Source organism: Littorina saxatilis, linkage group LG1 (assembly GCF_037325665.1).
Source record: "Littorina saxatilis isolate snail1 linkage group LG1, US_GU_Lsax_2.0, whole genome shotgun sequence".
Lineage (NCBI taxonomy): Eukaryota > Metazoa > Mollusca > Gastropoda > Littorinimorpha > Littorinidae > Littorina > Littorina saxatilis.
In genome coordinates, this window is record NC_090245.1 from 95,082,396 (window position 1) to 95,096,542 (window position 14,147).

Consider the following 14,147-nt stretch of genomic DNA (forward strand, 5'->3'; position numbering starts at 1 on the left):
ACACAACGACTGCTGTGAGTCCTGTATCTCACAAAATAGATGTTTCCTAGTTGGTTCGTTATTTACACATGCCGCATAGCTCAGTGGATAGGACTGCGGCGCGGTTTTTGAAGTCGATGGTTCGAGCCCCGTCAATGTCATATTTTTTTTAGTGTATTTTTATGAATCATGCGCGCTTTTTCTGTTCAGTTTATAAAACACAGTGTACTTTTCTTTCTTTCTTTTTTTTTTTTGGGGGGGGGGGGGGGCAAGTTTTGTTTGTTTGTGTGGGCTCATTAATATAAACAAGAAATTCCTCCGATAGGAAAAACACCCCCGTTGGTCAAAGGGAAATAACCATTCTCACTGCACCCATTCTCACTGCCACCAACTGAGAAGGTTATTTCCCTTTGACCATGAATATGTTTCTGTATAAGTCCTTGTAGAATCAGGATTGAGCAATTTAGAGCTTATCTCTAAGCCCTTTTGAACTGTTATGGCTTCTCAAAGGAAGGCCAGTGCATACAAATACACAAAATCCGCCAGACCACATCACAAACAGAACTGAACAATCCACAGGTGTTGCCCACATAGAGAGACACACACACACACACACACACACACAAACACACACACACACACACACACACACACACACACACACAAACACAGAGAAGCCGTATATATAGAGAGATAGATGACAGTGTATTTTTCGCGTGGCTATAAATTGATTCGACCTTTGGACGGGCGCAGTGGCGTGGTGGTAAGACGTCGGCCTCCTAATCGGGAGGTCGTGAGTTCGAATCCCGGTCGCTGCCGCCTGGTGGGTTAAGTAAGAGTGGAGATTTTTCCGATCTCCCAGGTCAACTTATGTGCAGACCTGCTTGTGACTTAACCCCCTTCGTGTGTACACGCAAGCACAAGACCAAGTGCGCACGGAAAAGATCCTGTAATCCATGTCGGAGTTCGGTGGGTTATGGAAACACGAAAATACCCAGCATGCCTACTCAACGAAAGCGGAGTGAGCTGACTATGCTCTCAGAGAATAGTGTGGGGAACCCAAATGGGAAAACGAGCTCACACGTAACCAGAAAAATTCTGGAACGCTGAAGAAGAAGATTCGACCTTTGCACTTTTACCCTGAGGATAATTTACGGGTCCAATTTACGTTCTGGACACTGCGGTGACCTTCTAAAAATAGTAACAGAACGCCGGGAATATCCGAAGATGCCCCCTCATACTATAGTGCATCATACGAAGGAAGGGAGGTAAACGCTGAAAACATGGAGAAGATAAGGAAGAGTTATGCCGTAGTTGATCCCCCCAAAAAACCAAAATCCACCAATAACTCCCTAACCGTGTGTTTGACTTGTCCAAATTTTTGTAAGGACCGTCTCAGGAATGTATAGAACCTGTTCACCAAGTTTGGTGACGATCGGTCCGTTCATTCTTGAGATCTACTTGCGAACACAAACAAACACACAAACACACAAACAAACAAACAAACATATCGACCGAAACCTATACACACCCCTATACCGGGGGTGTAATAAATCGCAATTCAAGACTCAAATACTATAACATTTCAATCAATCAATGACGCTTATATCGCGCATATTCCGTGGGTACAGTTCTAGGCACTCTGCAGTGATGCCGTGTGAGATGAAATTTTATACGGCCAGTAGATTGCAGCCATGTCGGCGCATATTTACCTTTCACGGCCTTATTCCAAGTCACACGGGTATGGTAGACAATTATTAACTGTGCCTAAGCAATTTTGCCAGGAAAGACCCTTTTGTCAATCGTGGGATCTTTAACGTGCACACCCAATGTAGTATACACGGGGGGTGGTTCGGACACCGAAGAGAGTCTGCACACAAAGTTGACTCTGTGAAATAAATTTCCGCCGAACCTGGGATCGAACTCGCGCTGACAGCGGCCAACTGAATACAAATCCAGCGCGCTACCAACTGAGCTATATCCCCGCCCCATTTTCCCCGAATACGCTAGTACTTGGGCTCAACAGACTTTAATTGTGTGTATGTGTGTGTGTATGTGTGTCTGTCTCGACTTAACAGCTTATTGCTGGGAAACTACTGGGCGCAGTTCGTTCAAAAGTTGATACACTAACTTGATAATAGGTCCGATTGATCGTATTAAAACTTCATAATGTTACCTGGGACCTAAATGCGAAATAAACCACAAAAACGACTTGGCGGTGGGAGGAATTCACACGGAGCAACAGCCAGCCAGCCCACGGCCGCGCATAGCTTGCCTCTTTACTTTTTGCAACACCAGCTGCGCTACCGCGGATCTAACTCCTGAGCGGCCTGCGAGCCACCGAGAGCTGCCAGCGGCGAGCACGCTGTTACGCGATACCCCAGCCGTCAGCGGGCTAATACTGCTCTTTCAGTCTGCGCGGGGAAACACACTGCCTATGGGACAAAAACTTTCATACTGGGGGAGCGAGCCAGTCTGAAGAGTACTCGGGTCCAGCGCGAGCGTTTTTTAAAATGTCCTTATAAAAACGACAATAAATAGTGCCGAGCGGTTTAAAAAAAAATGTAATTCACATTGGTTCTGAATTGCATAATCATCAAGACTTTTTCGAAAAATCACTTACTGAAACAGACGCAGCACGCACGCCTGCCGCTTAAACACACACACACACACACACACACACACACACACAAAACACACACCCACACACACACACACACACACACACACACACACACACATACACACACATACATACACATACATACACAGAGGCACCACTGTTTATACGGTTTTAAAATACTATGCAACATATACTGTTCAAAAAAAGAAACGCAGACCTTGTAATATTTGGTTAATTTAGTTATATGGCTACAAGGATATCCACCAAACTGCAGAAAATGTTTATCTGGTGGTCGACCTTTCGTCCATTGCCACAAGTGAGCTCTGCACGTGACGCATGCGTTATCAGTGGCTACAATGTCAAAATTGCTCATTTGGCATGACCACTCGTCATGCTTCAGTGTAATCTCGTGAAACTCGGGGAATATTGAGCTCTTACCATGTCTTCCAAAACCCATAAAAGCGGATTGTTCGCCACAAAAAAATCAGACGACAATTCAGCGACGAAAGATGGCCCGATTGAGCAGAGAAGACCGCCAAATTGCATTGGGTCGTTTACAAGCAGGCCAAAGTCAAAGTGCAATCGCCAGGCACTTCCACGTGTCCCAGAGCACAGTAGACTGTGGGTCAGGTTTCAAGCCACTGGCTCCGTTGCTGACTTGCCACGAGCGGGAAGACCAAGGGCGACAACTGCTGCTCACGACCGCTTCATACGGCTCCGCCACCTCCGGAATCGTTTCCTGTCGGCCTCATCTTCTGTCCAGGCTCTCCCCGGGCCACACCGATTATCGGACCAGACCGTGCGGAACCGCCTGCATGAAGCTGGTTTGAGAGCTCGCAGACCTCACAGAGGAGCTGTCCTCACCCGCCGCCATCGCCAGAACCGAGTGCAGTGGGGCAATCAGCACCTTCGCTGGACCGTCCGGAATCACTGGAGACACGTGTGGTTCAGCGACGAGTCCTACTTCCTGCTCCAGCGACATGATGGTCGGAGGAGGGTCTACCGGAGAGTAAACGAACGTTACGCGCCCAACTGTGTGGATGAGGCACCCGTTCATGGTGGTGGAGGCGTCATGGTGTGGGGGGCGATCAATACCGCTGGAAGGAGCACCCTGGTGCACGTCCAAGGGCGCATAACTGCCCAGCTATACGTGGAGGAAATTCTGCGCCCACACGCCCTTCCTCTTCTGGCTGACCAGGATGCCATATTCCAGCAGGACAACGCTCGCCCGCACACAGCACGACTCACCACCCAGTTCCTCACCGACCACCATGTCCAGGTGCTTCCCTGGCCATCCATGTCGCCAGACATGAACCCGATAGAACGCCTCTGGGATGAATTGGACAGACGTGTGCGCAGGCGAGAAGAAGCGCCGGCAAATCACCGCGATCTATTGCAGGCACTTCAGGAGGAGTGGGACACCATCCCACAGCAAGATATCCGGCATCTGATCCAGTCCATGCCCAGAAGGTGCCGGGCAGTTGTTGCTGCTCAAGGCAGTCACACCCCCTACTGACTTGACAGCCTCGGCACCCAATCGTATTGATTGACTGATTGATTTGAAGATGCAAATGAACTGTGTGTGCATTCAACTGTGTCCATACCAAATTTCAAACAAATAATCTAAATATTGGATTTTCTGTTAATTTTTTCGAAAAATAAAACAAATGTGGCATGTAGCAACTATGCGTTTCTTTTTTTGAACAGTATATGTAACCCAAACAAAACATGTTTCCGTACCCCTTCTTTTATTAAAACACAGCTTCGGCCCTTGATCATATGAAAACGAGTGTCTACCAAATTCTTCCCCGTGCATATCAAACCGTTTTTCTCGTGCATATCAAACCGTGTGATGGACTGACCTTAATCATTCACTGAAGCAAACCAACACTGACGAGACCCTTCGAAGTTGCAAAACAGCTTGGGGACAAAGCAAAGGCACAAGACACCGGTTTGAAGCAATACCAATAACCAGTGTCTTTAAACATAGTGTCCACGCCGCCATTTTGGAGTTTTTTTTGTCGAATTCGGCCGATTTGAAGAATTTGGGGAATCTAGTGTACCTTAATTAAGACGCACCTGGCCCGGTTTGCTCAATAAAGCACCACAAGTATGCTAAATAATTAATTAAACATGATTAAATTGGCGACTGCTCTCCACCATTTGAAGATTAAAATTGGCCGTCATAGACTGGTTTTCGTCGCGAGCGTGCCGTTTTCATGACGACCCACAACAATGGCGGATGGGATGTAAGAAATCGACTCAAGGTGGTTCTGAAAGCAGCAGACTGACTGGGAACGACACAGAATCACGAGAAAGTCATGCTCGACGCACAAAATGCAAAGTTATCAACACGCGGCAAGCAGTGGGAAAGTTGGATTGAACTGCATGAGTGTTACCATCGTGTGGCGGTGTGCGCTGACTACCCACGACGCAGAGCTCTCTCCTGCTGCCGGCCCGGGGATTTGTAAGTAAAGCAACTGTTGTGTAGACTTTGGACAGACCTAGACAAATGTTGCTGCCGTTTTGTCTGTGTGTCTGCTGGTGTGTTGAGCGAATGAAGCATCCATCAAGCGAGTGCACGAACGTGTAGTGTGCAGGGTCGATTGAGTCCAGTTTTGGTTTGAACACGGACACGCCACGGTGTGTGTCACTGTGTGTGTGTGTGTCTGTGCACTGCACAGGAGCTTGTATCAAAGTGCCGGTCGATCATTATTTACTCCTTCATCCCTACAGTCTTCTTACAACTACATACTACGCATTCGCTAGCCTAGTAAGGGCGTACCTGCAGGACTAAATAATGATCAACTGGCGGTTGGGTACAAGCTCCTGTGGTGCACTGTATAGGACTGGAGACTGAGACTAACACTGTGACAGAGTAGGTAATCCCCCTAAAAATTGTTTTGAGATGGAAAAAGTAAGGTCAGTCAGCACAGTCTTTGGATGTAGTGCAACAGAAAATGTTATTTATAACTGACATTTTATATTGTCAGCAGTATGAGTTTTTCTGTGCCCGTAAAGTTTTTAATGTTGTGATTTTGCAGGAAAAACTATGATTGAAGCTTATTGTAAGGCTTTGTGAAAGGGTAACTTTTTAACGAAGAACACATTCTTCCTCGGACAGCGTTCATTGAAGCAAACACTAAATGCGGCAGAATCTCATTCATCCTTTCTTTTTTAACTGCCATTTTTAAGTGTCGCTGTGCATGTTGAAAGCTTCATGTTCAGAACTGATGTTGCTGTAGAACTGTATGTAATTGGCCAGCCTTTGGTTTACACTTAGTGGTTTATATGTTGCTATAATTACTAAAACTATTTTTTTTAATTTTCAGGGGAAAAGCACCCGGCCGGACATCAAACATTCTTGCAATGTGTGGCAATAATGGTTTAAAATATTTCGGACAAAGCTCAAGGTGAGTTTAAATGTTCATAATTCTGATGTAAGTCAAGCTTATCTTTTATCTTGAGTAAGTATCTCTGTCATGTCTCTCTCAGGCTGCGCAACCGACAGAAAAGTTACCAAGAACCGATTCCTTGAGTGTGCCCAATTGTTCCCCATTTCTGGTTCACTTGAGCTGCAGGCAATTTTGTTGAGTGATTAAAAGTTATGGATTCTTTAAAAAGGTGTACGTTTGAGGATAAGACACTGTCAAAGTTTTGAAACAGTATTTTTCTTCTTCATGGTTATAAAAAAACCTGCAGCACCTGTGTTCAATTTCTGAAGATGCATTATTACTACAGTGGCACCCCCCTTTTACGACCTCAAACAATCTGAGAAAATCGAGTCTAAAAAAAGAACGAGTCTTAAAATGGGGGTAATTTTACAGAGGTTATGAACAGAAAATGTGAGAAAACAAGGTCTTAAAAAGAAGGGAGTTTTAAATTGGGGGGTCATAGAAGGGAGGTTCCACTGCATTAATCATGCCATGGAAATCATGATCAGTTTACAGATAAATACAATGACAATTAAAAGCAATTTGCAGCCCAGTGTCTTATTATTTGATCATATTCTTTCTATTTTTATCATTGCATCTTTGCTACAGAAATTTATGGTTACATCTTGACCAAAAGTCAATTATTATCAATAAAGCAAACAACATGCGCACACAAAAACATACTCAATTGTCAAGAACAGTGTCTATTTTATTCCATGTAGATCTCAAATCCACAGGCACACATCCTCTGCACAGTTCAAAGGTGCTACACATGAAACTATTCTTGGAATTCGAGCACTTTTCAACACATGTATATATAATATGTTTTGCACAAGTTTTACTAGACCTGTGAATTCAACGCATTAATCAATACACTTTCAGGACTCTTCCCCAGACTTTAATGCTCATGTCAGCTGTTTCCATGCACAAATAGTCACCCTGTATGTATCTTTCGCTTGATATGCAAGTGTCTAAACAGAAAGAAAAAACACTAAAAACCAAACACAAAAATTCATTCAGTGAGAGTGAATGTACACACATCCTAAAAAACCTCGAAATGAAGTCATTCTGTCAGTCATTGATACTGATCCAAGACATTGATGTGACGAAGAAAGGGGTAAGTTTATTTTAGAAAGCTAAAATCTTTCAGAGGGAAATGGTGTTATCAAACACTGGTCGTTTCACATGCTCCCTGTAAATCACTGAAAGCAGACCTCTTCAACTTCAGAAGACCCTCCCTCGTCTTCTTTTTGAGGGGCTATCCAGAGATACTCCAGTGCCGAGAGTATGAAATAAATAAATATATAGCTGTCTGTCAGCGTTCTCTAGAATGAAAATGTCTCTACAAGGTGCAGAACTGTGCACATAATTAAAAAAAAAACCACACACACAACATATGTTCAAACACTGATCCAAATGTTGGGGGTGGGCGTTTACTAGGTACTAACGGCGCTTACAAGGTAGATTACAGTACATTAAAAAAGCAGAAAACAACATACATTATTTGTATTTTTGACCAAATTATGACATTTTACACAGATTGAGACAGTGAGTGTTCCTCAAGGTGAACAAGGACTGTCAAGGTGTGTGTAAAATGTCATATTTTGGTCAAAAATACAAATAACATTTCTGTATCGATTGGTTCTGGTTAGAATTCCTTTTAATTGTTTTTTTTAGTGTACAAACATGCACTATTTTGTAGTCTCAGCTGGCCGTCTAATATGGAATGTGACAGAGCATGTGTAAACCAACCCACACAGAAACGCACTTTGTTTAACACCACAATGTACTCCAATGCAGGCAGCAAGGAAGAAAATCAGTGTACTGGCCAGTTGGATCTATAATGTCATTCCTATGACCCATACACAGCAACTGCACATGGCAACTCTTACACCTTCACCCGAATAGCCAATATCTTTCCTCAATATAACTCTGAATGATGCGTATCGTTTGGCTTTATTGATCTTTCCCTCTTCTTCTTCCAGGACATCTTCAATCTCTTCTTTGTGTGTGGGCCAGTAGGAGCCTGCTGTCATCAAGCACCAGTGCCTTGAAGTCCTGGAGCATAAACAGAAAATCACCCATCAGTGAAGACACTTTAATTCAAACTTCGAAAAGGGTTGAAAAAATTAACCAAATGCAAGAAAAAGTGTGAAAATAAAGAGTTACAGAAGAGTGTTTGTAATCTATTCATGTACGTAATGGATTGCAAGTGTGAGTAAAAGGTGGTGGTGGGTGGGAGAGGGGGGGGGGGTTTTCCAGCATTCTGACACACTGAGAAGTGTGAAAATGTGACATGTTCTAGTGCTCCTGACGAGCAAAAGTGTCACACATCTTTAGCTACTTGGAATGAATGCCCAGTTTACCATTGCATTGTACAGTGAAACCCTAACTTTGCCCCCCCCCCCCCCCCCCCCCCTTTAAAAAAAACACAACATTTGTCTTAAAAGACACTACTTTCTCAGATTCCTGTTTATAACCTCTATTCTAAGACATTCTGCTTTTCTTTGATTGAGTTTGCTGTATATAGCAGAACTGCTGTTTGACATGTGGTTGGAAAATGTGCTTCAGGGATTGTCTTGTTTAAAAGAAAATTGAACAGCAGACACAATTCAAAAACCTACACATCATTATTATGACTTCCTACATAACAGCATGATCATGGAATCTGTTAGCCAATGTGTCAGATCATAACGATCATTATGGAGGCAGAAATGATCCCCTCAATCTGTAAAATATCCTTCTTTACTAACAGCACACAGGTGTAGCTAAAACAGAATTCATATTACAGTGGAACCCCCTTTTACGATCTCCCAAAATCTGATAAATTCAGGTATTTAAAAATAGGAAGTCTTAAAATGAAGGTGAATTTGCATAGGTTATGACCAGAAAATCTTAAAAGCAAGGTCTAAATATAGGGGAGATCTTGAATTGTAAAGGGTGTTAAAAGGGGGGGGGGTTCACGGTACAGCACCCCAATTGTGAGGACTGTTCATTTATTTCCCTTTATGAGACACTAAAAGGTTGTGGGTACTGAAATTTAACTGCACAAAATATCTTGACAAAATCAGGATGCTGAAGCTGAATTTTCATTCTTTTTCAATATTTTTTGAAACCAGGAAATACACACATTCCCTAGAATGAAAAAAAAAGCACCGGTAATGTAATTTGTGACTGACACCTAAAAACCTCACCGTTAGTCATTATTTAGTATACCCTGTAACAAAGTCTTCGAACTCACAAATCTTGCAGAATAAAAAGGTACTTACTCGAATGATTGAGTTTGGAGGAGGCGTGGGGGTTGAGGGGGGGAAGCGGTGAGAGAAAATACTTATAACTATAGTCCTGATTCACCTTCAAATTGTTTTTTGGGCCACCCAGACCACTAATTTACACCCCCACTTACACACAATTTTACTTATTTTACATTCCTAAAACACACACACATCCACACATAACAAATACACAACACGCACTGACTTTCTTGACATTGTTCAGTTGGATGAATGTAATTTCTTCATTTTCTGTGATAGCACTCTATTGCCAGTATTGGAATTCACAAAATTACCCTTGGCTCTAACATCATAAGTCTTTTTCTTTTAACTCCTGCACACAGAGAAAGTATCTATTAATATTATAAGTATAACTAGTCCTCACTTACCTTCAAATTGTTATTCGGATCAGCCTTCCCCTTGCCCAGCAAACCAATTTCAGTTTGAGAAGACTTGGACCAGTCCTTGCCTCTGCATTAGCTCACACCTCTGCTAATTCCTCTCCCTATCCTGCCTCGATGTGCACTTCTTGAAGTTGAACGAGCAGCCTGGCCGCTTGTTGTTTTGAATGTAAAACTTCCATAGCCTGAAAATAAAGACAAATGCTTGAAAAGAATACACTATATATTAATCAATCTCCCTTACAGTTAATGAGTTATTTGTAGCAAACTTCAATCATAATCAGAAAAAGCTCACTTGAGTTTTGACAGCTGGCACACAACGTTCACGCACACAACAGTACATAGTTTGTACTCCTTTTTTCACGTGTATACAAAAATACAATTTATATATATGTGATTATATCACAAGCATAATACACACACACACACACACAAACACACACATAATCACACTCATGCACACAGTGACACACAGGCACAGTCACATTCATGCACACAGTGACACACACACACAGTGATACAAGTCTCGCTCATACACACACACACACACACACACACACACACACACACACACACACACACACACACACAACAAATGCACAAGACACTGATATCCTCGACATTGTTAAGAGGGATAAGTATAATTTCTTCTCTTTTGGGTTACTATTATGGGAAAAGACATAATTTTCAGAGCTCTCTATTTGTCTGAAACATGAATGCGCTTTGCTTCGAACTCTCGCACGTTTACTGTTCCCTGACCCTGAGTTTGATCAGTGACATGAATGGAATTTGAAACACATGCATAAGCTTATAAGTAAAAGCGCAACTTTAGATACATATATTTGAAATGATCACCAACAGGCAACACATATGTCCAAGATAATCTCAAATCTGACTGAGTAAACAAAGTACGAGCATGATCTTCGTCAGGGCTTTTTGACTCGCATCGATCGATTCATTTGCAGTCCTGCTGAGAGCAACTTGTACACTGATACTGACTTGTCCTATTGAAAGCTTTATTTCCTGTCAGACAACGTTAACTTAAGCTGGAAAATGACACTTACCTTTTCAGACTACAATGATCGCAGGAAGACGCGCCATTGTTGACACATTTGACAAGGGAAATCACCCAACCATTACAAGAGTGCTCTTTCCTTGGAATCTGTTACGACAATTAATTAGCTATCAAAACTGTTGAATTTGCAAAGTTAAGTTATTCCTCATGGATGGTAGCATTATTTGTAACGTAGAATCTTACGGTGATGCTTTGAAAGCGATCTGAAGGCCTTTTCCGGCGGATACTATCCCTTTAATTACCCCCCATATAATGTTCAAGAAATGGTTTTATAAAGACAACCAAACATGTGTCGGCTTTGTTACGTTATCTCGGTCCGCCTAAAAGGCTACGCGCCAGCACGCGCCAGCACGCGCCAGCTTGAACCATAGCACTTATATACTTTATTTTTATATTTCTAGTTAGTTCATCGTCCATTCTCACATAATACAAAATTTCAAACTTCAATGATAAAAAATACGGAAGTTATGACGAGTTTAAAGGCATACTAACGCACTCCCGTGTTTACAAAGTGTAGTTTGCCCACAATCGATGTCAAACGCACCATAAGACCATATAATGACGATATGTCACCATGCGCGGACCATAATACATGCATTACAGCTTGTTCTAGCCTCTGAAAAAGTGAGGATGTCAACAAAGCCGCGGTGTTCTCTCCCTTGCATCAACGTTACATGTGTTGCCAAATCTATAAATAGGACGATCCAGATCAAAATGAAAATTCAAATATCTCAACATGTAAGGGGTCCTAGACCACAATATTTTGCAGGGAACTTAATTTAGTCTGTCTCCAGCTGTTGGTAAAGCAATTAGCGTGTATAGTCATCGAGTACATATGGCTTTAAGGAGAGCTAATGCACTACTCTCAAATCCGACGATTGTCGGACATGGAGCCACGGCCTTAGCTAGGATAGCTCTCCTATAACGCGTCTTAGCTATCGTAAATTTTATCACTGAAGTTTGAAATTTTGTATAATGTAAGAACTGACGATGGAATGACTAGAAACATACAGATAAATTATATAACAGCTATGAATCTCAGTAGCGTCCACTTAAATTTGGTAGCGCGCAGTTTTAGTCCGGATTTTGTCGGATTTGAGAGTAGCGCATTAGCTCGCCTAAAACCCGTCATAACTACTGAAATGTTCAACACTCAAGCTTGAAATTTTGTATTATGTAAGAATGGACAATTAACTATATAGACTATAAAAATAAATTATGTAAGTGTTATGGATCACCGGGTAGCGTCTACTTCAAAGTGGTAGCTTGCAGGCTGTTTAGTCAATGGCGGAAATCGTCGGATTTGAGAGTAGTGCATTAGCTCTCCTTAAACTCGTCATAACTTCCGTATTTTTCATCATTGAAGTTTGAAATTTTGTATTATGTGAGAATGGACGATGAACTAACTAGAAATATAAAAATAAAGTATATAAGTGCTATGGTTCAAGCTGGCGCCTAGTTTGAAGTAGAGTGATCCATAACACTTACATAATTTATTTTTATAGTCTATATAGTTCATTGTCCATTCTTACATAATACAAAATTTCAAGCTTGAGTGTTGAACATTTCAGTAGTTATGACGTGTTTTAGTCGAGCTAATGCGCTACTCTCAAATCCGACAAAATCCGGCAGTGACTAAAACTGCGCACTACCAATTTTAAGTGGACGCTACTGAGATTCATAGCTGTTATATGATTTATCTGTATGTTTCTAGTCATTCCATCGTCAGTTCTTACATTATACAAAATTTCACACTTCAGTGATTAAAAACAATGTCGGATACGGAGTCATTCGTTCGAACACAGTCAGTCGGATGCAGAGCCACTCATTCCTCTGTGTGTGTGTGTGTGATCCATAGCACTTACATACTTTATTTTTATATTTTTTGTTAGATCATCGTCCATTCTCACATAATACAAAATGTCAATTTTCAATGATGAAAATTACGGAAGTTATGACAAAACTTCGACATTGACTGAATACAGACATTAATGCATACCAACTGCACAACCACTTTGAAGCAGGCACTGCCTTGACCTGTATCATTTATGTTACTTTATTCTTTAATTATACACAATTTCAGCTCCATAAATCAAAATGGTGATGGTTGTGTTGGATGATAGCAGAACTGCTAGGATAGTCTCAACTTCAAAGAACTTAGGACCAGCATTAGTTATAATTATACAACACGAAGCCGGTGGCGATCTGTCGGCAACTATTTTCAGTGAAGTATTTGAGCAGCAACAATGGAAAGATACGTCAGTCATGTATTTGCCATTATGTCAAAGAAGGGCGTTGTTGGGTTTTTTTTCGTCGGAAAGGGTTTGAAGTTTTTGAGCATAATTATTATTATTATTTTATCATTATTATTATTATTATTATTATTAATATTATTATCATTATCACTATTATTCTCATTACTAATGCACATTATAAGTGCGCTCACCCCCCCCCCTCCTCCTCCCCCCCTCCCCCCCAAAAAAATCTTTGTTTTCTCCCTCTTGTCTCTGTACCTGTGTCCTTTTTATCTTTCACCATCTCTCACAAAAAACACCAACCACACCCCACCCCCCCCCCCCACACACACACAAAGTTAACACACACACATCTCCTCTCTCTCTTCTGGTCTAGTTACTGTGCCGACTGTGTGTATGTCTTCGGTGTTATCTTCGTGGGTTTCTTTGTACGTCTCGTTCTTAACCCTTCATCGAACGATGCACTGTATGTAAGTGCCGTCCTCACAAAGAGGATTTCTAACCTGCAACTCATCGAAATCGTATCCTAGTCACTCTTCTTTACATCTACACCAAGATAAAGGGAGGTAAAGCTAGCTAACAAACAAACAACTGTTCCTGCACTTTTTGATTGTTTTGCCATGCTATACAACTTATTTTAATTTATTTTTTAATCATTTTTTTTAATTAATTTTATTAGAACGGTAGCATATCAACAACATTCGGCTTAAAAAGGCTTGTTCATCCTGTGAGGACGCAAGACTTCAAGTTTGTCCAAATAAATACATGCTGAAAAGTATGTTGTTTCTTTGCCCTGTGAAGTAATGAACATGTCAATTGTTCTGTGCTGCAAAGTGCAGAATGTCATTTAATTTTAACTTTGATATGGCTTAACTCCGGCGGCGGAACATGGCGATATGCTCATTTGCACCTCGTGTCCATGGGTGTATCGTCGGGGCTTCCATCCCCAACCGAGCGGGTCCCCAGGTGGTGGATAGGGGAACGGCCCCAGGGGGGTCAGCTGCGAATCAGAATAAGCAGCCAAACGGGTAGCGTCCACACACACACACACCATGGCACACAGAGGAATGACTGGCTCCGCATCCGACTGACTGTTGGAACGAATGAC

The 14,147-nt window shown here is 41.9% G+C and overlaps 2 protein-coding genes and 2 long non-coding RNA genes across 5 annotated transcripts in view; 2 read left to right on the forward strand and 2 right to left on the reverse strand.

The window, feature by feature from the left end:
- The window catches only part of LOC138946303 (solute carrier family 22 member 15-like), a 59,999-nt gene extending 56,511 nt beyond the window's left edge, over positions 1 to 3,488 (reverse strand). Inside the window, exon 1 of the mRNA XM_070317845.1 lies at positions 2,820 to 3,488. The gene's annotated coding sequence lies outside the window, so the exon portion shown is untranslated. The remainder of the gene's footprint in view (positions 1 to 2,819) is intronic.
- Positions 1 to 14,147, forward strand: part of LOC138946326 (uncharacterized) — a 176,791-nt gene that overhangs the window by 144,209 nt on the left and 18,435 nt on the right. The window lies entirely within an intron of this gene.
- Positions 5,418 to 8,212, forward strand: LOC138946518 (uncharacterized). Its single transcript, XR_011449371.1, has 2 exons — positions 5,418 to 6,015; positions 8,022 to 8,212. It is a non-coding gene; the product is annotated as an uncharacterized lncRNA (long non-coding RNA).
- Positions 7,194 to 11,020, reverse strand: LOC138946490 (uncharacterized). 2 transcript variants are annotated; one of them, XR_011449368.1, is made up of 3 exons: positions 10,774 to 11,020; positions 9,698 to 9,894; positions 7,194 to 8,094 (listed from the first exon to the last, which is right to left on the reverse strand). It is a non-coding gene; the product is annotated as an uncharacterized lncRNA (long non-coding RNA). The 2 variants fall into 2 exon arrangements; XR_011449362.1 differs by having other exon boundaries at positions 9,698 to 11,020.